The following is a 25,673-nucleotide window of genomic DNA, read 5'->3' on the forward strand; positions in this document are numbered from 1 at the left end:
TGGCTATTCAAAAAATCCAAACGAGAGCGAGGAGTAATTAACTTCCTTTTCCGCATTGTAAGCCACGTACGCGTACCGCGAGACGGAACGAAAATACTGTCGGGCAAACTTGTTTTCTTTATTAATATTGAAATAAACCCTACTCCATCGTAATGAAGCTGGCTTTCTATTATTTCGTGACCTAAATACGCGAGAAATTATTACTCGCAGCAATTGCCTTACCTTTCGCTACAGGAGCGTTTTTTAATTCGGATCGGTCGCCATTTAAATACTGCAGAGGTATCTGGTAACGGTTACGAGATTGAGTTTAGGTTCTAATTTATAATATTAATTTTATATAATAGTTACGAGTGATATTTTACCACTTTTTCTTTGCTGTATCAGTACAAGCAATTTCAAATTAAAAAATCGTCAACTTTGAAATAAAATATTCTTGATTATATAATGTACCTAAGTCTCATTCAAACTAATAACTTTCCATCGTTTGTCAGTTTGTAAAGAATATTTGTGTTGAATTATTTAACATTATTGCATTAACTATAAACTTTTAGGACCACTATATTAAAATAATTTAAAATATTTACCAGAGAGTAAAATATAACGTTCAACTGTCGTATCTAAGAGCAGATGAATTCTATATTTCATCACTGAAAATCTACGTCGAGATTGGTATCGATTGTCCTTTTTTCTCTGCGAGACTCTTAAAATGTTTATCTCCGCAGTGGATTGGTGTGTTTCGAGTCGTTAACGAATTGTATAATTCTTTATCGGTTTGGAAGATATGATTTCAATTACAATTATTTCTGCAAAACAGCGAATACGCGGTGTTAGCAGCTTCCTTTCCCACGCAACTGTCGCCACAATAAAGCGGTAGATGGTGTCCCTCGAAGAGACCCACCAGCAGTGACCATTTCCCTGAACATAAGTCCTTTTTACGACCGCGCAAGCACTGCTTTGACCCACTGTAAACTATTTTGTAGCTTTCTCGTAACGTCCACTCTTTGTGTGCTTCTCCGCAAACAGTATTTCGGAAGATTCGCTTGTTGACAATTGCTGCAGTGAAATCGCTATTTCTGGCGACTGTAAACTGGAAGGTAAAGAATGCTGACAATAGTATTATAGTTGATATTAAATAACTGATTTATTAAAATGATTTATTGAAAACTGATTTATATTAGACAAAACATATACATTTGTTGTGGAGTTTTAGTAGTACATGGCAAAGTAGAGTAATTTGAGCTTTAGTTATTTCTAAAATTTTCATCAAATATTAAATAAAACGTGTTTTGAAAAATCAGATTGAAACAGGTTGGGAGACAAGTAGAATTCTTTTGCGTTTAAATAAGTATTACACAGTATTAAAGTGTATCGTGTTGTCAATATTTTCAGTGTCCTATTAAATTCTTGAAATATTGTCGCGTAATGTTGTTGACACGCGTTAACTATATTATACAAGAACGAATTACGAAATTGCGTTTTAGATATTGTTTCTGAATTAGTAATTTATAAATATACACTTAAAAAGCACGAGAAATGTGTCTGATTTGACTTATTCTACTGGCGCGTTCTACTGACATTGCTATGTCTGACCTGGCAAATGCACACTCGCAGTAAAATAAGTCGAGTCAGACACACTTCATGCGAACTTCAGACATTCTCCCAATAGTGTAATAACTCTAAACTGAAATTTCAAACGCTACTTTGTCATTTTTGAGTTTTCCTCTACTTTAATATGTAGAATTGCTCCTGTTATTAAACATCCAGTATATAGGTTGTTCACAATAATTTGCATCAGTGTCTTTCTCGTAAACAATAAACATTAGAAAAAAATGGAAAAGGAGAACGTTGTAGTATATCTTACTGGCAACGTGATAACGTATCTCAGTTTTTTATATTTTCAATATTCTTCGAGAAACGAAGGTGACCCAAATTTTTTTAATTTAATTTTTTAATATAAAATTTTTTTAAGATAAGTTCATCCATGTAGTATACTATGGCTTTCAAAATTGTACAAGGTCAGAAATGAAAGAAATAAATTTAACATCTCATAATATTGTATTTACTACTATGTTGTATTGATAAGACTACATATCCTGTTAAATGTGACAATAAATGGATCGTAACCATTTACACATAACGATTTCACAATAACGATTTGGCACCGTTAGACTTTTTGGCGTGGACATAGTAAAGATACTGTTTATATTACCTCGTCGAGAACTTTAGACGACTTGAAAACTAAAATAAAAAAGCGTGTGTATCCATATTCAGTGCAACATTTTCACAAGTTACCAGGAGTGTGGTCAGCAGAACTCAGAATTGAAGTCACATCGAACATGATACGTAGTCTACTAAATACAATATTACGAGATGTTAAATTTTTTTCTTTTATTTCTGATCTTGTATAATCTTGAAATCCATAGTATACTACACGGCTGAACTCATCTTAATGCACGTTTTCATATGATACAAAAAAATACATAGTATTCCATTTAAAAAATGAAGACCACCTTCGTTTCTCGAAGAATATTGAAAACACAAAAAATTGAGATACGTTTTCACGTTGTCAGTAAAATATACTACAACTGTCTCCTCTTCCATTTTTTCCCTAATGTTTACCGTTTACGAGAAAAACGCTGGCACAAATGATCGCGAACACCCAGTATACGTTAGTGTTTCTATGCTTCTGATCGATAGTGTCTGGCAATTCCAAGTATAATACATGAATAATACTGCAGAGTGTTATGGAAGGAACGCCTCGCAATCGCTCTTCCAAAACGACGCGATGGTAGGAAATGAGTGAAAATATCAGTTCGCTTCCATTTTCACTCGTTTACAAAAATACTGTAACGAAATCCCAGCATGTTCACTCGATTCTTCTTCCCTGCGACAACTTAACGATCCATAAATCCAGCCTTTCCTTTTCCACCTTGGAAACTCGTGCACGACCGTCTTTCCCTTTTCCTCCGCCCGATCCGCGTCGTCTTCCGTCGCTTCCTTCTCGTCTGGCGAGGCCTAGCTCTTCAGATAGATGCATGTTTATTGCTGCATTAGCACGGCACTGCGACGGGATAAAGCCTGCAGCCAGCGCTAGGATTCGGTTGGTTTACTGGAGGATTTCCTGCTCCTCCGCAAAATATCCTGCTCCGAGGAGATTTGGTTGTCCTGTTTTCGCATTACCGGAAACAGCCCAGCAACCAGGAACTTCCAACGACTGTTCGCAATGAGCTATCGCGGTTATTGAGCCCGCCTAATGGCGGCCACTTAGACCCCCAATTGGAATGTTCCGAATGGGACCCTATTTGCGGATTTAGACAGGATCGCGACCAACATGCGAGCACTCTTTCCACGAGAAAAATAAAAAGTCCTGACGGAGTCTAAAGGCTAGTGTACATAGGTTGTCCAAACGGGCATGATGGTTCCACTGCGCTCGTAAGATGGAAGAAATATGTATAAAGTGGCCTATAGCTGTAGACTGAAAATAATTGGGATCAATAACTGTTGGAACAAATGCTATTGCTGTTCTGTTTCTTTATGAAAAATGGCTTTTGTGGAGAAATATCTGAGATAGTAAGGCAAAATGACTTAAATTATTTTCTTTTTGTAGATATTGGTATTCAAATTTTTCTAGTTCTGTACTGTCTGAGAGACTTGTCTCTTTTCGAACCCTTATTTTTAAATGAAAATATTCTTGTAATACTCTTTCTTCCTTCTGCAAATATAAATTCTGTATTCTGGATCCCAATTAAAATCTGAACTCGAAGTTCGTGAAAATGTGACGTAGGTCGTTTTACCTTGCAGCCACAAATATGAGCACTAAATTGAAATTTCTAGTTCTGTTGCAATATTTAAAACATTAACTGCGTATTCATTTCTTCTTTTTATTTTGAAACTATATGTGTTGGCATATGGAGTCTTAATTTGCCTACGATACAAGAATCAAATTAAGTAAGGTAAATATTGCACGACCTACTTTCAATATTTCTACTCTTCTTACTCCAATACGAAGTCAGTTTAATGACCTAGTGCGGCCGATTACTGCAATTCTATTACAGAAAGTTATTAATACTAGTACACAGTATATGGAAACTACACAACCTTTCAGTATATTGACCCAACCAGCGTAATCCATACAGTAGCAGAACTATAGCCCCTGCCAATTACCAGACTCATTCTGTATATATGATACGAGATACTACCTATTTGCAACAGAAAGAAACATGGTTGTTAGGAGACATTCTGTTCAGATAACAGAACATTCAAGTAGCAGAACGTTCAGATACATATTAAGGTATTTGAATAATGAGGGTTCAGGTATGGGAGGCTGTACTGTATAAACCTTGTCAGAAAGCAGTATAGCTTCATTCTGGTCGAGGTACATCTGAAGACAGAGCAAAATCGTTTTTGGTCGAAATCTCCGCTTCCAAGCGCGGCGTGCAAAACAATGCGCAAGCCTGGTGGATCGTGTAAACCGTCGAAACGTCCGAGCAAAACGAGCATCGGCCACCGGCGGGTATATTAATCCGCAATAGCGAAACGATTAGTCAGCCCTCCTCCCCACACGCCGCTGACACTCGCACGCGCAACCTGCACATGATTAATAATCATAGCTGACCGTCGTTATCGGCGTGGATGTTATCGTTATCTTCCGCCTATTTGCTCGCATTTTTGCGCGACGATGAATCTTGACGCGACTGTCAGAAATTAATCTGTCCATGGGGACGTCAACGTACTTGACAGTGTGTTCTTCAGAGGCTGGAGGGTGCCTAATTCGTGATCCCCTTCAAACTGATGTGAGGTTATAGAATACAGTGGGCAGAGATAGAATTTGAATTTAGATTCGGTTGTATCGATTGTAATGAACCTATCAATAGAAGATATTCAGGACTCTGATAATGTTTACCATAAAATTAGTTTTTTGTAGAATCCTGCGGTATTGTAAGGTGATGCTGAAGATACAGAGTTTCGCGGAGTGTGCTTTATTTGATTACTAAGTTAGCCAAACTTATCAAAACCGGTGCAGATTAATTTGTTCTCAACTAGAAGTTACCCAAGTACAACTACGAGTTACCCAAGTCCAACGTTTACTCTTTAATGAGTGCTTGTCAGCTTTCAGTCTTCGCTAGTTCTTTCAGAGGCATATGACTAACAGTTTACAAGGCACTGATATTTTGAGAATAAAATAATTTAAATATTTAAAGCTTGAATTTTTGAATACTTAAATATTCGAAAATTTGAAAATTTAAATATGTCGATGTTTAAAAATTTAAACAGTTGAATTCATATTACATGTGTATAATCCTTTTGGTTAAATCCAAACAAGACTGATCTTAATTCTACCTTATGCCATTCAAAAAGTATTTTTTTGTTAATATTGGATAAATAAAGTATGCTGTATTTATTATATAAAAAGCCAGTGGCATCAGAGACTGGGGCAGGCAGTTGACACGACTTCCTCCCCCCTAGAGTAGCTACAGCAGAAACGTGTTCACGCCACGTGAACGAGTGACCGCGCGGTTGAAAGACTATGTTTCGCCAGAAATGGAAGGGGTTGCAACACAACGGTGATATTCGCCGTGCAGCGACGACATGTGCGACGCATCTCTGCAGAGGGCCGGTAGAAAGGGATGAATTATTCGTTGTCTCGTGCACTCTGCACCCCCGGACACTGACACCGCGCCGTCCTGTCCGCCGTGCCGACCCTCTGTCCCTGACACTGTCATCCATAACGTTCGTGAACCTCCAGCGACACGCGTGCAACGTTCTTTTTTTTCTCTCTGCAAGAAAGCCCATGGTTCTTGGCCCTTGGCGATATTGCGCCAGGTCTTTTAGGACGCCTTTCCGCTATGTACCAGAGTCTCCTCGCATGAGAAGCTCTCGCGAGAGAATGTATTTAGTAGCTGTACGTTTCGAGGCTGCTGCCCCTTTTATGGCGTCCCTGTTCAGCAGAGAGGGGAAACGAAGGTTTACAGGAGGCAGTTGTTTCGGAGTCTGAATTCGTCATTTCGAATGAGACTTTGTACTTAAATAACAAAACAGTATAGAACAAGAAATTCTATTTGAGATCAGTTGGAGAAAAATAGATATTATAGAATGAATAAAAAATTATCATAAGCGCGTAAATTAATTCAACTTCTTTGGATGCACCCTTCCAAAGGAATGCCATTATTTCACATACCTCCACAGTCTCTTCATCATCGATATTATTGCACATACTTCACGAAGACACCAAACTATCAGACGTCTAATATAATCAAAAACAGTATTATTTAAAATTCACCGTCGCCTCTCGATAGAATTTCTACCGTTTCCTTACAACAGGTAAAACGCTAATGCCACTTTAGTAGCAGTCAAGAGCAAAAGCAGCGTCTCTCAGAGTGAAGTTCACTCCACGCTCGGATGACCATGCGTTCTCCAGATCCATCTGAAACATGTTTCGCAATGATTAGATTTAACGCCGACTGACATCTCCGCGAGCTAGGGTCCTGATGTCAGTCAGGGAACGTGTTCCAGGCCAGCACAATGCCGGCGCGAAGTCAGACGAATTCTCTAGCAGGGGAGATAGGAAAACGAGGGAACGAGCAGTCTAGATGGGGTAGAGGGTCGATGCGTCGCGTTCCTGGGAGCCAGGAATATCTGAGCTTCGTGGCGCTAATTAATTGGTCCGTAAATTAGCAGGCAACAATGCTCTGGGCTATCCTGTAACCAGCGAATCACGGAATTGCCGGCACGCGTGCGAACGTAAGAATACGCGTGATCTATGTGGTATTTTAGCCACCCTCGCACCACCTGTCGGCCCTGTTCCTCGCCCTGCTCCAGACGCGACCGCCCTTTGACTCCCTTCATTTTTTCGATTGAGGTATTGCCACGTACTAAGGTCACAGCCAGGGTTGCCATGCGAATTACCTCTTTGGGTTTAGTGGGGAAAATTGGGAGGTGAGGGAGGAAATAACGGGTGTCATTGGTATAGGTCTAGATCCTAGACTCTAGACTCTAAATAGGGAAGTTGTTTCTTTCCTAAGTTTCCAGTTTCCCCAAGTATTTCCAAGGAGGGAATTCGTATGGTAACCCTAGTCACAGCTAACTTTTGAAGTTTTTCAAAGTGAACGTGTTTTATTTGCTTGCATTAAGACTCACATCTTTGATAGGTCTGGTGTGCACTACGTCCACATGTATGGGGGAATTTGGAAATGCGTCCTTTGCTATAAACTAGGATGAGAGTAGATACTAATTATGAGCTGACCATTTACTGCATCCCTCTTTTTGTTTTCATGTATTACACATATTGGGTTGTGTAGAAAGTTGGTGTTGGAAATACTTGGAAATACTTGGTATTTTTTAAATAGAATTAAATATTGAGTTCGAAAAGTTCATGCCGATTTTTAAATAAAACAAGAAGTCCTATATCCTAATGTATTATATTACTAAAAACTCTGACGCCTTTTGGGAAAACGAAATTTTCAAATTACCCCACAGATGGCGAGAGAGTGTAGAAAAAAATGGTACTTTTTATTCAGTTAAATATATAAGTATCTTTTTTTCTACACTTTTCCATCATCTATGGGGTAATTTGAATGTTCAGTTTTCTTAAAAGGCATCAGATTTTGTAGTACCACGTGAAAATACAAGGTTTCTTATCTTATTTAAAAATCGACACGATCTTTTCGGACAACCCAATTTTCGGTTTTATTTAAGAAAACATAAGTATTTCCAGTTTCTAATAGTCCTGTATCTTATTGTATGTGAAAATAAAAGGCAGTGGCGCATAGTAATCCCTCAACACAGTAATTGGCACTCTTGTCTAGTCATCAATTTTTGAGCTTATATCGAGAGATTGCTGCATTTATTCGGGGCGACCGATAAACCCCAAGTGTAAGTTACGATCGCGACGCTCCTGGGCAGCAAACCGCTCGATCGACATCAGGACTCCACGCTTTGCTGCTTGCGTGTTTGGAATAATTTCGAATTTGCTTCCTTTCTGTTTTTCAGATAAGCTGATAGCGTTCCACTCGGTTCACTTCGCTTGCTTCCTGGTCGTCGATGTAATCTTTGTTGGTGAGTTTGACTATTTGTATGTAAAACAACGGTTCGCTGCGAAAGTGTACGTATACTTTGTGAGTTTGTAGGATGTTTCAGAAAATGTTGAAGTAACTTTTGCAATATTGTATTATGTAGGAAAGAGTTTGATACTGTATTAGTTTCTTTTTGAAATATTTATAAATTCAAACATTTGAAATGCATGTAGAGTATTCTTGCTGTATAATTCTGTATAATCCTGCTGGTTTCTGTATGCATTCAATTTCGGAATGATTTCAAGAACATGAGTTTTGTCCTCCGACATTCTCATTTATATAATTTCGACAATACAGAGAGTCGTGAGTAAGAAAATATTATAAATATAAAGTATGTTGAATTAATCATTTTTGACGTTTGATCTTTGGAATATTTGAAACGTTACTCTTTAAATATTTGAAAATGCAAGAAATAATAAATATCTGAATTTTTAAATGTTATAATATTTGAATATCGAGCCACTTTAATGGTAGTAAATTAAATTTTAATTTTACCAATTAATTATAGACATGTTCAAAGATCGTAGTTGCATTATATTTCCTCCCAGATATGTACAACAATTATTATTATTGCCCTCAAACAATTTCTAAGTTTATCCACCGAACATCGTAACAGCCCCATCGTTATCAAACTCACCAGTCAGCATATTTTCTGAAACATCGCAGTCTACGTGAAGTATACGCAGACTTTTCAGACTGACTGCGTTTAAGCGAAATTAGGGCAACGTAGAACGCAACCAGGATGTAAAATTTTGCGCGGAAACAGTTCGTTAACCGTGGGACGTTTACTCGGTTTCGGGATTTCGGCAAATCGGCGTAGCTTCCGAGGCATATCGCAATTTTCGAAAGGCACGAGCGTCCCAGGGGTTTGGGGGATGCGTCGTTTAAAATTGAACGAAAGGCGAACGGAAACAAAACGCTCGGCTGTAAATGAACCAGGGAAGCGGAGTAATTTTCCATTGCTGGCTAGAGAGCGCACGACGAGCCAGCAAGGAGGAATAAATGCCTCGAAAAGAACAGGCTGGGAGGAGAGGATGCTGTAGACACGTGCTGCGTGAACCGAGAGGGAAAAACGGCCATGTGCTTTTCATGAGATCTTCCGTCGTAGTTTTTGGTCTTTTGCAGCTCGTATCGTTCCCTCTCTCTCTCTCTCTTTATCTCCCTTGCTCTCTTTCCCTCTCTGCGTGTATACCTGTAGCAGCATCCAGGTCGTAAAGGGTCGCGAATTGAGTGCACCTGTTGCGACACGGTGCAGCCGACCTACACACTCGCAAGCTTCGACGTAAAACAGGATTGCAACGTTGTTTGGAAAAAATAAGGTTTACCTTCTGGTGGATAGGTTGGTTAGAATTATCGCTGGGAACAGGCTAAATGTTAGTGGAAAGAAGCAGTACGTGGCTGTTTGTGCAAAGTGCAGGGTGTTGAGAAGAGGGTTGATGACGTTGAGGAGGTATAACAGTCAGTGAACTGAGTAGGTGTTCGGTGAATGCAGAATAATCGATATTATGTAAACGTTTTTTATTTATTTATGTGCTGTTAAATTTTCGTCGTTAATGATTTCGTTCTGCCGGATACAGAGATATTTTCGTGTGACGAGTTAATTCGTTTTCCATCAAAGCTGAAAGGCTAAATTTGATTGTGAACCGGTGATTGTGAAGTGAGTTTAATGTGAAAAGGAAATTAAAATATTTTGAACTCGTTTTTGAGCAATCAGGTCACCTAAGGGAAGTTGCCCGAAAATAGACCTGTGTCGTTAAATTTATAAATTTTTTTATGTAGGCAGCTTTGTATTCTTTTTATTGTGAGAGATAGAATATGAAATTCATAAAGTTAGCAATTGAAAATAGTATCAAAAAAAACAAAAAGTGAACTTTAATTAATATTCCTCTACTCTACATTGCTAAAACAATGACATAAATCGAAAATTTACTCTTTTTGAGCTATTAGTACAAAAAGAATAATTTTTATATTAAATATCGATATTATCACATTTCCCTAAAATATACAATGATTTTTTAAGTGTCGTTATTGAATTAAATTGGTCACTTAAGAGTAGGAACCATAGTTTTCCTAACTTATTCACGAAAAGATTAACCAATTCCAAAGAATGTAGTTTTTTCATATAAATCTATGTCACATCTTCAATTTGCTATTGAAAAAAGTGCGAAAATAATAATAATTGAATCATAATTCACTTCTTAAAGGGAACAATAGCTGATCAAATTGTTTCACTACCAGCTATTAAATTTCATCTCTAAATATCAAAATAGGTAACAATTATTTACTAACTTTTGGATCAAATTTTAATCAAAATAAATTTCATATATGCCTCGAAGTACTAAACTGCTCAGGAATTGTGTTCTGATCAACGACTGGGTCTTTGATACCGTCAAGGAAACCAGCGACAGACAATTGAAAATACGAAGAATAACTATCGAGATACTGGATAAATGTGCACGAATAGATGGAGTCTTCATTCGAATCGAGCCAATTACGAGGACATCGATAGGGAAATAATGATTGCCATGGCAGCACGGGCGATAGAGCCTCCCGGTTAGCCAGCGACAAAAGCGTCGGCTCAGGGGAGCATCGGTGGTTCGTTCACCCCTCTGGCTTTCCATCCCGAGGTTTTTCGGTTTATAAGTGCGTTTAGTCATCGAACAAGCGGCCAGATAAGCCTTTTAGTGGCGCACGCAAACACAAAGACACGACGCATCGGCGCGACAAGAGGAGAACGTTTTGTCGCGATTCAACGCGGCGTTATTGGGTGGAAGCGCGATAAGCGAGGCGTCCTACGCTGCTCGCCACCGCGAAAATGCATCGACGATAAAAACTTAATCGCGGTTTGCCGGGACGTCGTAAATCCAGCGCGGAACGCCAGCTCGCTGGCGAGACCGGAAGAAAAATATCGCCACAAGCAAATTGTTCGATCGACATCGATGTATACGTGATCCCGTATGGGTAGATTAGACCCTTCGCTCGAGTGCTTAAGTGATTATTGTTGGTACGTCTATTAGGAGTCTTCTTGTTTTAAAATGTTTCCTGCTTAGAAAGTGGTAGTTTTAAGCCGCTCAGCTAGCAAACTGATGAACTTTTTGTACAGATTGTATTTTGAGCACCAAAGCATATGACTGATAGTCGACTTTTCAAAAATTGAAAAAGTTACTTGCATAGTTTCGTCTACTGTTATAATAAAATAATAAAACTGTGTATGGTTGGTAAATAATATTTAACATATTTCTGGAGCCGTTTCGACAAATTTTAAATTCTTTGTCAAGAATATAATATCTCAAGCACGAAATCAATTCTCTTACATAATTCACTATAGTAGATTATCTTGATTGTCTATTTTAAGCCAGATTTTAAAATACTTTATTTATCGTACTGTTGGTTTTCTTTACTTTTTGTTTTATGGATTAGATTTTAGAGTTTAACACATTTTTCTTTTTACGTACATATGTTAGTTTCAAATTTTTTATTAGCCATGGATAAAACAGTATTCCGAATTTTCAAAGCAGTTTAATTTCTCAAACGGTTATTTGCGGTATGTAGCAAAAGCCTAGATTCATAAGTTCAAAACATTTGAAGAATGTCATTTCAGAAAAAGTAATATCCAAATAAGTGAAAGTACTCTTACAAGTCTCATGACTTCATAAAGTTGAATATCGAATTCTAACATGATATTCTGCTAACACGGTTTTAAGACTTCAAACTGAAAGGAACTCTGTAGATAATATACCCAGAAACCGATATTTTCGACGTTTTGGCGAAGAGGTCCATAAGAGAAATCGCAACGTAGAAACTCATCGATGCTCGAACGCAAGATTGCCGAAACCTCAGGCTGAAGCCTCCTTAACTCGGCTGCGTCTCGATGCGCGGTCGTTGTCTGGCCATTAGCGAGCTGCTCGCGTTTTTCTCCTTTTTGTCGTTTCTGCCGTCCGTTTTTGCCCAGACACCGCCAGCTCGAAAGCTCATCGGGCTTCTTGCTCGTTTCTGCCCAACATTTTGCGCAGCCGGGATAACGATTCCTCACGAAGGGAGGCGGCCACGAGCTGACGACGATGAATGAAGCGGAACCTCTGTCGATCGATTCTCGACTGATCAGTTTTTTGCTATCTCTGAACCGCGTTATTGAACTCCTTTTTTTTCGCAGTTCCCCGTTCCACAGAAGAATCGTCCATCGTAGAAAAATTTGATCGAGTCGATCCACCGTTTCGCAGCTCCTAGCCTGCGCCAACCGTCTGGATCCTCGCAGAAAGATAAGACTACGCGACGACGTCTTGGAATCGTTACCTCGGGAGTTACTCGTCTCGCGGGGATCGCGATAAAGCACGCGAATTCCTCGTTCTTCTGTCGACTCGCGTCACCAAGACGATAGCCAGTTCTCCCTTTATTAAAAGCTCGTTCGCGAGTCGTGAAATCGCGGATCCGCTGCCAACAGCAGTTACCGCTATTATTAGTTGCCACGTGCTGACAATGAGACGAAACGGGCTTGCCTAGGTGGTCGTTCTCAAAACGGTTCCGTTTCCCTTCGTTTGCCGCACCGCTTGGCCTTTCAATCGTTCACTCATGAAAATTGTACGTGTACAAAATCATTCTGAGAATCCGAGGCGCCTGTGGCCTCGTTTAACGAAGCTGTACTAGAGACTGATAGTATAGAACGCGATACATCTTGACTATTTGGACGTTGAGGGTCTAAGTTCTTGGAAGACGTTCTGCGCGGAAGTCTTCCATTTGTGTATGTTATACAAGGTGTGCCAGAACTGGTGGTATTAGCGGAAAGAAGGTGATTCCACGTGAAAAAGTAAGTTGAAAATTTAGAATAAGATTTGTTGGTGTCATGCTTTGGTATTCGAGAAAATTGAGTTTGAATTTTAATCAAATACGAATATACTGAAGTATTTACAATTTTAGACATTTAATGCGTAAACGGGGAAAGGGGAATGCTTCTAACTCAGCATAGAGACAGTTAGTAGTCAGACTGTGAGTGTTCCCCTTACCTCGTGTACCTTTTAAGTCCCTAAACTGTATTTTCGTAAACTTGTACCTGATCATAATTCAAACTCAATTTTTTTGAAACGAAGCACAATATCAGAAAAGTTTGTTTTGTATTTTTTACGCATATTTTCTTCTATAATCACAACTTTTCTGCTTGTACCACCAGTTTTGGGACACTATATAAGTATGCATGCTGAATCCCTATATGCATTTATTGCGCGCACAGTATGCATCTTCCAGAAGTATATTTATATATATTCATGCGTGTTGTAGTCTTATACAAGACTCAACACAATTTTCAAATATTGCAACAGTTGCATGATTTTTTTACAAACAGCTGCTTTGTCTTTATTATATCGGAAGGAAAAAAGGTGTGAAATGCTGTATGGTAAATTCACGTGTTTCACAGATGGTACACCAGCAGGGAATTCAACCTCTTCTGGGGCACTGAGACAGACATTGCATCTCATAAGTATTTGAACAGTTTTACAATTTCATATTGACGAAAGGTGTTTGGGCAGAAATTAAACATTAACTTGTTAGAAATATAATTATTGTAATTATTATATGGTGTAATCCACTTAAATAAGGCATCTAAATATTTCCTTCTAAATGTGATCACAAAAACGTATTTTAGCTGCCATTTGAATGGTACCTTAAAAATTCCAAGAAAATAACTCTTTGAGAGGAAGAAGATTCCTTGATATCTTTCAAATTGCATGTAAAATATTTCTTGTATCATCAGAATTGGAAGAGATATTAAGTAATCTTACTTAAGTGGACCACCTTATTATAGTTATTTAATTTCAAACATAATAGTAATGAATATCAGTTACTACCAATAAATCTACTACACTTTTCTAAACTTGTAAAACCTATCGAATAGATTTTTATGAGAGGTACTGTATATATAAATAACATACCTACGTTTCGTTTCTTTGTCAGGTTCAAATACTGTCATCAAAAATGTAATATCTACGTTAAAGCTTAGCATGAATTCTTCAACGAAACATAAGGAACCCCATCACACGATTAATAAAGCACCATTTCAACTAAATGAACTTAAAAAAAAATCGACTCATTGCTCGTTTAATTCAGACATAGAATATTCCATACTACATTAATCCCTGACAATGAGTTAAGACGATCATTCTCGTCACGCTGAATATCCTATATAGGACCAGGCTGTAGATTTTCCAGGTAATTCGATAAACTATGCAAGCGGGAATTCAATGACCTATGACAAGGTGGATTCGTTTTCCAGCCGGGCCTCGAAAATACGAACTCTCCGAAGCTTCCGAGCCCGTATAAATCGCCTACGTGCGGTGAAATTAGATTACGGGCGTGACTGTAAAAATTGGCCGAATTCCGGGGCGGCGAATTCGATTGGAGTCATGACAAATGACTTTCGACCGGGCCAGCCGTGGGTGGAAGAATTTTTCGGCGATCGATACCCGCGCGATCGTACATGCATACGCTGCGTTATCGATTAACTAATACACGCATCTCGTCGGTGCATCGTGATTTATGAATCCGATACCGCGCGTCTTGATAAATAGCTGCACGCGAGGCCATTTTCGCGTTACCCTAATAATGCGATCGCGTTCCAACCGAGCAGAGGAGAAAGTGCGTTTTTCATTTGTTTAGCCGATACGCGCGATTAGCTTGACCGAGGGACCGTGCGAAATAGATTCGCGATTTGTCCGCTTTCTCTGCAATGGTTTATGGGTAGCAAATGAGTTGATGGAGATCCAAGGATTGGATCTACTGAATTTATTGTGCGAATAGATGCACAGTGAATTTTAATGTGTAAACAGTGATTATTTGAGAGTTTGGTAAATTTGCCGATGATGTGGTTCTTCAACGATTTTGATGCTTTTTAAGTATGTTATAAATCCTGACATTTTGAGTTAATTTTTTCTTTGATAAAATTGGCAGGTGACGTTTGTTTCTTAGGTATTCTCAAAAAGGCTTTTGTGTATGAAGACTCCACAGCGGCGCTCAGTGGGCTAAATCGATGAATTTTGTGTCAAATTTGTTTAACTTTTAATAGAAATGAAGGTTTAAATAACTTTATGCGGTAGAAGGGTATGAGTGTTCTCTATAGTGGATTTATATTCAGTTACTATTGTGAAGGAACTATACGTAATATTATTTTTACATATTTAATGTAGTTGTATTTTACCCAGGTTATACTTAATTACAGTGTTTACTGGTTAGTAAGGATTTATTTAACAATACCTATTTATACAATACCTATTATATACAGGAAACAGTATCTAAAATGAATAATATGAACATACAAAATAACGTCTCTGAATGTCTCTCGTAACTTGTCATAACTGCTGTAACTGCAGCACACCATAAAGTATGTTTGTTCCCTTCGCCACATGAAACAGTCTCAACTTTAATTACATTTTGCATGTTTTTAGTATTTCATTAATAACTAAATTTTATTCAAACATTATACCAGCTTATTATTAAAACATTTCCACACGAACCTAAACGTTAATTAAGTTAACATAAATCTAGATGAACTTTCAAAACTTGAGATTTAGAAATTCACAAGGCATTTTAATTAAGAAATTAACGATATTGTTTATCGACAAATTAATTCTCTTTGAGTACATAGTGATTTATATGAAATTTAGCGAACCCTATTCACTTTCACTTACTTACTTTCAGAGACATTATTGTAGATGCCCGCCACGTTTTTTGGCTTCGCGTTTCAAAAATATTCGCCCACGTAAATCCGATTCCGCTAAACAAAATTGTTGCACGGCGCTGAAACCGCACGTATCGCTATTCCATCAGTCCACACGTGCGCCAAGTATCTTTTAATTGCAACGTTTATTCCATACCGAACTCTCTGTTAACGCTAGGTGGCTAATTGATCCATTATCGAATGTCAATAAATGGAGGGGTCCACACGGCACACGTACGTCGAATAATATTTGCGATCACGCGTTCGTACAGTTCCCACTGCAGCGAAAAGGAGCGTGATCCGCAAATTACTCGTCCTCACGTGTAATTAGAGTTCACGTTCGGTCGGTTTGCTTAGCTTTTTAGCAAATTTCACGGCCAGCCCTCGCCGTCTATTGTTCCTTCAAATAGTTCTCCAGGCTTCCTTCTTTTCCCTTCTTTTTCGTTAGCGCAGGTGGAACGCCTTTGCCTCGGTGATTTATTCCCGAGATACGTAGAAGAAAATTGTATTTTTTCGCTGGGTCGAGCTTTCCCTGGGAAACACGCGAACCGACGTACGTACTTGTATTTGTTGCTCGCGTCAGATTGCGCTCGTGCTCCTTTATCGTCGGCAATGACTTCGCAGAACGCATTGTAGGTTTTCCTCGCGTGCCTCCTTGTTCCTCCCGAGATGTTCCGGGATTATAGCGAATCAATACTAGCGGAATGCTCTGTCCACGTTGGAGCAACGCGCGCTGGAATGCAATATCACACTGCCACCCTCACTGTGAAATAAGGTTAAATCGTGCGCGTTAACGAGCCTATTTCTCCATGAATTAACACGATCGTACGTGATGCATCGGCCCGCCTGCTCCTTTGGCGGCGAATGCCCGCCGCGTTAAATGCTGACTTGACGATCTGCCATTTGACATAGTGTGCTAGCTCTCTCCTCGAGACGAATTTGTCTTTAAAGTGAATGTATTCGTTAGAAGTAGATAAAATAGATACGATGGTATTGAGGTAACAGTTTAATATTGGTATTGTGTTCTACAGGGTGTAAATAAAATACGTGGTAATATTTTAAAAGGTGGTAGGGGAGCTCTAATGGAATACAGAATGTTCTATGACGTAATGTTCGATCTGTCTCCATCTTGCAGTAATATTGCCTTAAGATTAATACACCTATATTCTAAACTAACAATCAGAGAGTTCTGTAATTTTACAGATACATTGAGGGACAGAAATAGAGCGAAAAGGTCTTAATACATTTTGCTGTATCTCTTACGGTTTAACTTTTATGAAGCTTTAAAAATCCGAGATCCATTTCCTACAAACATCTCGGACTCAAAAAAGTACATATGTCCACAAAAATATACTTCATGTTATACAGTTTTATGGTCATGTTTCCTGAGTTATACGACTTTTCAAGCAAGCGTGAAATGGACATTATTGTATTATCTGGAGGTTATTTATTATTTTAGTATTACAAATTTATTTTGAGATACTTATTTTCAGATACAGATCTATCTAAGTTGACCTTCATAACTCAGACAAGCCACGAATTAAAAAAAAAAAAATGTCCATACATCTTGTAGCTATCTTAAAGCCACGTAAATTTCTCTGATTGAACTTTTTTGTAAGTTCAACCATTTACGAGATATTTATTTAGACATTTATAGACGGACACTCAGTACATTCGCTACAGCTCGACTAAAAAGTCAAGCCCCGCTTCGATTTAGGCCTACACTGGAACGTTAACCGCAGCAAGCGCATTACTCGCGAAACGAAGACTGCCGTCGATATGTATCGGCTTGTGGTGTGGTCCGATTAACGCTACTGCGAATCCTTTCCATAAATACGCAACGACACCATGGATGGTTAGTGAGACGCCAATGTGGTCGCCTTAAATTTGTGGTGCTAACGGTTACCTTAAATTTACTCGTCCCCGCCTCTCGAGAGAGCTTAGAGTGCTGTTCTACATTGAGCTTCTTGTTTATCGCGCGATCGCTGCGGCAATTAATTCGTTGGTCGCGGTTTTGTTCCTCGGAACGCGACGCGAGATATATCGATACATGGAGAGCATAATTTCACCGAATGGAGTTAAAGGGTATGGTTTGTTTAACAGGATTGATTTGCATCGCTGATGTGTTGCTTTTAAATGCGAATTTTTATGTTATAGACTTGGGTATAATGGTCAGAATGTAGAATGTGTAAAATGGTATAGGGTGTTCGACGAAAGGTGTTAAAAATTTTTCAAGTGTATTCAATTTGTTGGTTGATTGTATATGGTAAAATAAGAGGAAAATCAAAAGTGACGAAAGTGGGTTTGAGGCTTCTTTTCAGAGTTATTGATTTTTGTTAAAACGCCTGAAATATGTGTGAAGTGTGTCTGACTTGAGACTTATTCTACTGTCGACGTGGAATAAGTACCTGCTATTCGTGTCTCATGATAAGTCCCTTGAAAAGTATTACTCCTAATGCTTTCCAGGGGACTTCTCATGGAACATGACTAGTACTTAGGTTTAGTATAACGAAGTCAGTAGACTAAGTCCCAAGTCAGACACATTTCACGCGAATTTCAGACATTTTCTCAAGAATCAATAATTCTGAAACAAAGCCTGAAAAGCAATTTTGTCATTTTTGATATTCATTCTACTTCGACAAGTGAAGACATCCTTTAAAATTTCTGACACCTGTTGTCGAACACCCTGTATTTGTTGGAGTATTACTTTTTATTGTGTGTACTTACTTCTCACTACTAGTAACACGTAGGTGAGAAGTATTGCCTTAATATCGTACTACTCTTCAAGTTCAGGTTTATCTGTTTCCAATTGCACTATTACGAAATTTATGTCAGTAATAATATTATTACAGTTAACATTTATTTAAAAAAATAGAGGCTATAAAACAGGATGGTTTCCTTTTCCCTTGAAGATCCACTCATGGCGCATCACCAATGACATCATAAAGAATAATAGACAGTAATAAACTATAAAGATCCTAACCTTGAGTAGTCTTGAAGGAATCAGTTCGTACCATTTGCATTCAGGACGTCCTGTATTTTACTAACTTAGGCATTCAGACTTATCGTTGAAACGTTTCAACCAATCGCCATGCAAATACACCGTATTTTAATTTGAAGTTTGTCGCGTTACATGCGCCTCTCATAAAGTTTCTGTATGAAGGACTACATTTCGTCGAAGTTGCATTGATTAAGGCCATACTCCGTTTCCTCTCGCCCCTGGCAAGCGCACAGTTCCCAGCTCGTTGTTAGCGCGTTTGCTCGTTACAAGCACGCGAAATCCCCAACTTGAATCCAAATCCTACTTAAGCCGCGTTACAATAGCGTTCGGTGTAAATGTCGACTCGCAGCCAGCGTATAGTTTAATAATACGCTGGCAACTGAAAATAGCTGACGCGCCTAACGAACTTTAGTCGCCGCGTATCAAACTTCGTGTCTAGAAACGGCGATAACGATTGCCAACGACAGGGGTGTAAAATTTCAAAGGAGCGGGTATAAAGTTTAGCCAACTGTCCATCAGGAGATTCGTCTTCTCCTAGCATTGACAATCATCTTTTTTTTTAATCGACATTAATCTTTTCTGGGCCAATGATGATTGTAGTTGCCTCAGCTGTGGTTGAGTTCAAAGCGGATAAAATCATTTACCGGTTGACCCTTTGACCTAGCTCAAACGCAATCTAGACATTTTGATTACGGTTGGTTTCCGATGGAAACGCATCTGTGTATTCTTTTTCGCAGTTCTGTGTTGATTGCTGTAATAAAATGCAGAAACAATGAATATAAAAGGTAGTTGGAGTATAAGGTGGCATTTCCATTGTTTGGAAATCGAGTTCTATTTTTATACACCATAAAGTCTGGTTGACGTGGGAAGATCGTTAAGACTTCATTTATTTATTAGTAAACTCTTTATTCATAGAACTGGCAGTAGTACAAATATAAATAACAGAGATGGATAAACTGGAATGTTGTGCAGTTTCAGTGCATTAAAACATTTTTTATAATGAAGCCACAGTGGTCTCGTTATACTACTTTCATAACAACAGAGACTCCGCATTAACCGAAGAATGTAAGCGTATAATACACACATATATTTCTCCTAAATGAATATTTTCTCTGGTTACAATATACATACTGTCATTGGATAATGATATCGAATGGTTATTGCTCGAAGATTGAAAGTCGAATTAGAGAAATAAGTTAAACAATAAATGCAATAATTCATTACATAATTGTGGACATGTGGCACACTTCTGCGTTAATATCACTTCGATTACTATGTCATTCATTCAACAGCAATTCAAGAAATGAAATGAATAAAATTGAATATTTGAACATTGAAAATTTGAGATATTGAATATTCAACAAATTTAATATCTAAGATTTTAAATATGTACATGAATTTTTGAGAGTTTGAAAATGTCAAGATTTGGAACTCAGAAAACTTGAAGATTCAAAAGCTTGATAATTTGAATTTACTTTCCCAAAGAGACAAAAAATCATAAGAACCTCGAGTAACCATAAACCACACTAAAAATCATAACAATTCTATCAAACACCATTTACAAACTTTCCCTAATGAACCTACTCCCCTCACCCTACGCAAACTATTACACTTACATTTCACGTCTCCTCGCCTCATCTTCCCCGGTGAACAGATTAGCCATCCAACCACTTCCAGCCAGTGACAGTCTCCCCCACTAGATCCCCTCCCAAAGGCGTTAACACACCGATAAAGTAAACTCGAAGTTCGCCCTGAACCAGCGACGGTGGTCGGCAGAAACCAGCACCGGTTTCCATGAATACGTGAACAGGAGTTCTTCGCAACTCGCGGCTGCAGGAACAGCGAAATTAATTTAGCATCGAAGGGGTGAAGTCGTGCCCGATGAAGCGTGTCGGGATGAATGGGGGACGTCGGCGGTGCGTCGTCCTCGAGGATGCACCGTCGCACGTGCAAGTGGTTCGCGCGGCTGTCCGATCAGCGTGACACGGTGCATCGTCTGGCTGCGTAAATAGACGGCTGCGGAGGCAGGCGGCCGGTGCCACCGGTTGCCACTTTGCGACCGAAGCGTGCACGCTATCAGCGCACGCCTGCGCGCCACCGTCGCCCGCTTTATAGACACCCAGAGGAACCTTGTCCCTCGCCCCTTGCACCCTCCGTCGGATCTGTCGCTCCTGACCAGGCAAGTGGGGGTAGAGCTCTCTCCTCCGCGGGCTACCCTCGCGGAGGATATCAAACTCAGTCGCAAAGCGTACCTCGTCGCGTGTGTTTATTCACGTGTCCCCTCGCGAGCCCTCGCGAGCTGCATGACACTCGCCGCAACGAAGTCGTAACAATTCAGTGCCGAATCGACTACCGATACGATCGAGTTCTCTCGGTTAACAGACTGTCTCTGCTCCCGACTGTGATCGCTCGCGGAGGACCGATCTGCCGTGGTGGTGACTTGTTGAACGCGGCGATATGAGGTGATTATTCGATCTACCTGGCGCGAAGGACGAAACGAGTCCCCGGGGTACTCCTCTGGCTTCCGTGCATTATAGAACTCTGGGAACGTCAGTCTGCGGGAAGTGTGTCTGCTTCGGTGCACGAAAGCAAGTAGCTTCCCTCTGCTGTAGTTAGTGAACATCGGTTCTGCCTTGCTTATGAAGCATTCATGCGCTTCGTAAAATCGGGATTCCATAATTCAGGCTTCCAGCAGCGCTTGAAAGCTGCACCTATAATTCTGATCAATCATGCAGAGTCGTACGTGATGTATCGAGCACGCTCAAGCGTTGGAGGTAGCGGATAGGTATCCTGCGGATGGTAGAGCGAGCCAGTTTGGTTAGAGTCGGTGGATACCTCGGAACAGTTTCGTCCTTCGGCCCAGAAAAGGAGATTGAAGACCATTGGGTACGGTTTGTGTGCCAGAATCAATAATTCTGGCGGCAGGCGGAGACGGAACACGCGAGATGCCTCGTCGAAGCCGCGGCGACGCCGGCGGTGTGTGGTGCTGCGATCCGGTGATCAGAGAGCGCGAATCAATCGGCACGCGCGCATCCCGCGACCCGAATCCGTGGAAATTACCCTCTCGTGGGCTGAAGCCGCGAATCGCTGGTGAACGCGCGGATCGATGAACTGACGCGTCTCGGCTGAGGGAACTTGCAGTGAAAACCGATACCAGACGTTTCTAGTTCGATACGGTTGATCGAGGAGGTCTCTTCTTTCGCGAGGATCGTGGGCCTTGTAACCGGGTCGGGTCTAGGGATGGGATCAAGTTCACTATGTAGTTGAGAACCTGAGTTGATTGTATAATAATATGAAAGTTTCACGCGGTGGGGTTTGAGTAACTGTTCAAGTCGACTTTAAACGAGCATTTTGTTTGCTACGAATGCATCCATTCGTATATCTTTCCTTGTTTTCTTAGTTGAAAATAAACGGAGACAGGTGCACAATTTTGCGGTGAAAATACGCTTGTCTGAAGGTGGCTTTAGGCTGTGGTTGCAGGGGATGCGTTTTCGGACGAACTGTTTCGGTGAATACGTCTGAGCTTAACTCGATATGATAAATAGTTTAGACATATTCGTCAGAATATTAGTTCGTCAGAAAACGCATCTACATAACTGCAGCCATATTAGTAATAGTGTTTTATTCTGTGTATTATAGGTACTTGTGAGAGATCGTCCCTCGATTTGAATTGACTAAGATTCTTAGATGTGATTAATCCTGTGCAAATATAAACTGTCTAGAAATAGAGCAAATTGATGATAACGTTGTTTTTTTAAATTTATGGAAATGAAGAGTTCTGGTAAAGTGTATTGATTAATTTTGTTTCTGAGAGATTCAATTTGCGTAATGCTGTTTCTGTTTGTGATGCAATAAGTGATTGGCTGAACAAAGTCTTTGTTATAATGAAAACTGCGCATTTTGTTGTTCTTTGTTAACTTTTTGCACAAAAGTGGGACGTTGTATTAATTTGAATAATTCAGTTAATTATGGTACTAAAACGGTTCTTTTTATTTTTGCGATTGAATTAAAAAAATGAAGTTATATTTGTGTAATCAATTTTATTAATGAGGTGATAATTTAATTCAGAATCTAGTGGCATGTTGATACGCATAAATGTTCGTGGATGAATCCTATTGGGACCTGTATCTACTGATTAAGTTGGAACTATTTCGAACGTAATACTGTACTTGATTCATTCAAACAGATTTGAACTCCTACATTAATACTCTTAATGGGTCTAATATGTATTTACACTTAAAGTAGTTTAATATCTCGTAAAATGAAATTTGGTATTAATAGTACTCGAACTCTCAAAACTTCTGCATATAGTGATTTGACGTAATTTCTGTAATGTAAACAAACATTTATCACACAAATTATATAACTGAGGAATAACTAAATAAATACAAAATTTAGGTTCAGATATTCATAAACTTCAACTGGCAAATATCCAAAAAAATTCACGTAATATTCTTAGTTTTAGTATCTAGTCGTGACCTTATTTGCACTCTGATTCTGCTAACTTTTAACTATATTTTAACAAGACTTAAACTTATACTCTTTTTCTAAGCTTATATAATTCTGCTTTTATGCTAAAAGCTTTTTTTACTCACTTAATAAAGTGAACAGAAAGTTAGGCTCAATTAAACTCAAAAGTATCGCTTTCGTTTTCCAAAGCATTCATAAAAAGTTCGAAATTACCTGTGGAATTTCGAAAGATACTGAACCACTTACTCAAGTGCGAATATACTCAAAAATATATTTCAGTCATTGAGTGCAAAAATGGACTAAGCCACATCTCTTCCCAAATTACGCTTGTAGTATTAATTTACATCAAAGAAACCAGAATATTTTAGATAGCCTATTTTTCGAATTGTCCCAAGTAGTGGGACTAGTCCATTGTTACTTTCGATGCCTCATTTATACTCTTTCTGTATATTCCTATCCAAAACTGGGTACTCAACTTCAAATTTAGTTAACCTAAACTTCACCCCATCCCTAGTTCTCGACTTTCATCAGTGTCACATGGCAACAGATTAGTCTCCTACAATTTTCTATAACATTTCACCAACGTGACCCTTTGCTCGCGACACAATTATCTCGATACCTCGCACACATAGTTTATCCTCACCAATTGGCTCGATTTCTCGCGTGTCTGCTCGAAAGCATAGATTCTCGCTGGAACCGTTCCCCTGGTCTTCGATACGGTGTTGTATCCACGAGTCGTTTATCTAGTCGCTCTTCATCCTCCATTCTTCCTGTCTGTCGTGCCTGGGAACGCTGAAAAGCCGCAGAAGAAAACCGCGGGGTATGATTTCCGAACAATAGGCAAATTTTATCTTCCATCCGGAACAAAATGTTTGCGATTCCGTTGTACCTCCGATCCACCGACGGTTCCACTGTCCAATTTGCGCGTTATCCGCCACGCTGCTTCCATTCGAAGACGAGAAAGAGTTTCAATACGTCGATGACGCTATTTGGGGGTAGTTTTACCGAGCAAACTGGGTCATGGGTGTCGCGTTGCCAAAAGTTGATCGGGACAGGGTGAGTCGCGTTCGTCCCACGGAGTTTGCACAGCAAATGGTTTCTCGGTGAGACGTGGCGCCATTAACTCGATCTACTTTGTTTCTTGACCTTAATGGGTGGCCTTTATCGGCGTCGGTTTTTCTGTCCGTCTCGCGAGCTCGAGACGTGACCGATGACAGACAGGGGGAGTGGCGGTGAAAAGAGCGGGGAAAACGGAAGCGTAACAGGGGAAAAAAAATGCGTGTAATTTCCCAGGGGCGCGTGGGTTTCCGGTGACCTAGGCCAGCTTCACGATGAGTGTGCCTCGCAAGAGGAGCCTTGAACTTGGATCGCCAAGGTTCATCGACGTCACGTTGCCTTAACGTCCTGCTTTCACGTAAGTCGAGGCAAGGTTGCTTGGTTTTTGCGTTATTGGTTTGTTTGTGAAATTTATTATTAGATTGGTGCATTGGGTAATTTCGCTCCTTGTCGTTAAGTTTATTTATTATCGTGTTAAGTGGGCCATTCCTTGACTGAAACTGCTTTCTAAGTTCTTGAATTCTGTATTGGAAAATAATTAAGAGAAAATTAAAGGACGTTTCTTGTACCAAATTTGAAGCACTATTTGATAGTATATTTTTGTGTTAATTTTAATATTCACATTTATGAGAATGGGTCTGTGTTAATCAGTATGGGGAATTTCAATATTGCATTGTTAATACGTTACCCTTTGTATTCTAGCTTTTTAATATGAAAACGTAAAAAAGTTTTTGTTCAAGTTTCATTATTTTTATTATTACTGAGTAACTTTATTTGTTTCATTTATTTCGTGTATGATATAGATATTCCAGTACAAGAATTTTATATTTAATAACTCATATTCTTAATATTTATAAAATTAGAATATTGAAATAAAGTTTGTAAGGTTACGATAGTTTGTACTATTATCAAAGAACTTCTTAAAGTCTAAGTACTTACGTCACGATTATCAATTGCAGTAAAGCATAAACTGCAGTGCAGCATAGAAGCATAAACGATATAATTTATACGTCATTCTAATATTGGCTGTACAATAAAGACAAATACTTGTAACGTATAAAGTTCGAAAAACATCAGACACAGAGTTTTACTGGTCGCGTTATGATCCAATTAAAATGTACGAGAGCTTAAGCCGCGTTCTGGCCCGGACTGTTAAAGCAATTTGCCGCGGTGAAATCACGTTGCTCGTGCGTATGGTTTCGCCCTTTTGCCTATCCACCTTTGTCCTGTTACGTAAACATCGAATCACGTCGTTGCAGCTGTTCATTTCTGAAAACGAGGAATCCTTTGTTGAAGTTACGGATTTAGTTTCCATCAATGTTACGGTTATCCAATTGATTCTTGATAAACTATTTCTACTAGAATTTCCTCT

The 25,673-nt window shown here is 39.3% G+C and overlaps 1 protein-coding gene across 5 annotated transcripts in view; it reads left to right on the plus strand.

The window, feature by feature from the left end:
* The window catches only part of Msi (RNA-binding protein musashi), a 213,351-nt gene that overhangs the window by 47,225 nt on the left and 140,453 nt on the right, over positions 1 to 25,673 (plus strand). For 3 of the 5 annotated variants that reach the window (XM_076393652.1, XM_076393648.1, XM_076393650.1), the window contains exon 2: positions 7,990 to 8,055. The exons of 1 other annotated variant lie outside the window; for it this stretch is intronic. The gene's annotated coding sequence lies outside the window, so the exon portion shown is untranslated. Of the gene's footprint in view, positions 1 to 7,989; positions 8,056 to 21,056; positions 21,238 to 24,538; positions 24,660 to 25,673 lie in introns of those variants that run through there. One more of the 5 variants, XM_076393649.1, reaches the window with a different exon arrangement.

This window comes from Calliopsis andreniformis, chromosome 3 (assembly GCF_051401765.1).
Source record: "Calliopsis andreniformis isolate RMS-2024a chromosome 3, iyCalAndr_principal, whole genome shotgun sequence".
NCBI lineage: Eukaryota > Metazoa > Arthropoda > Insecta > Hymenoptera > Andrenidae > Calliopsis > Calliopsis andreniformis.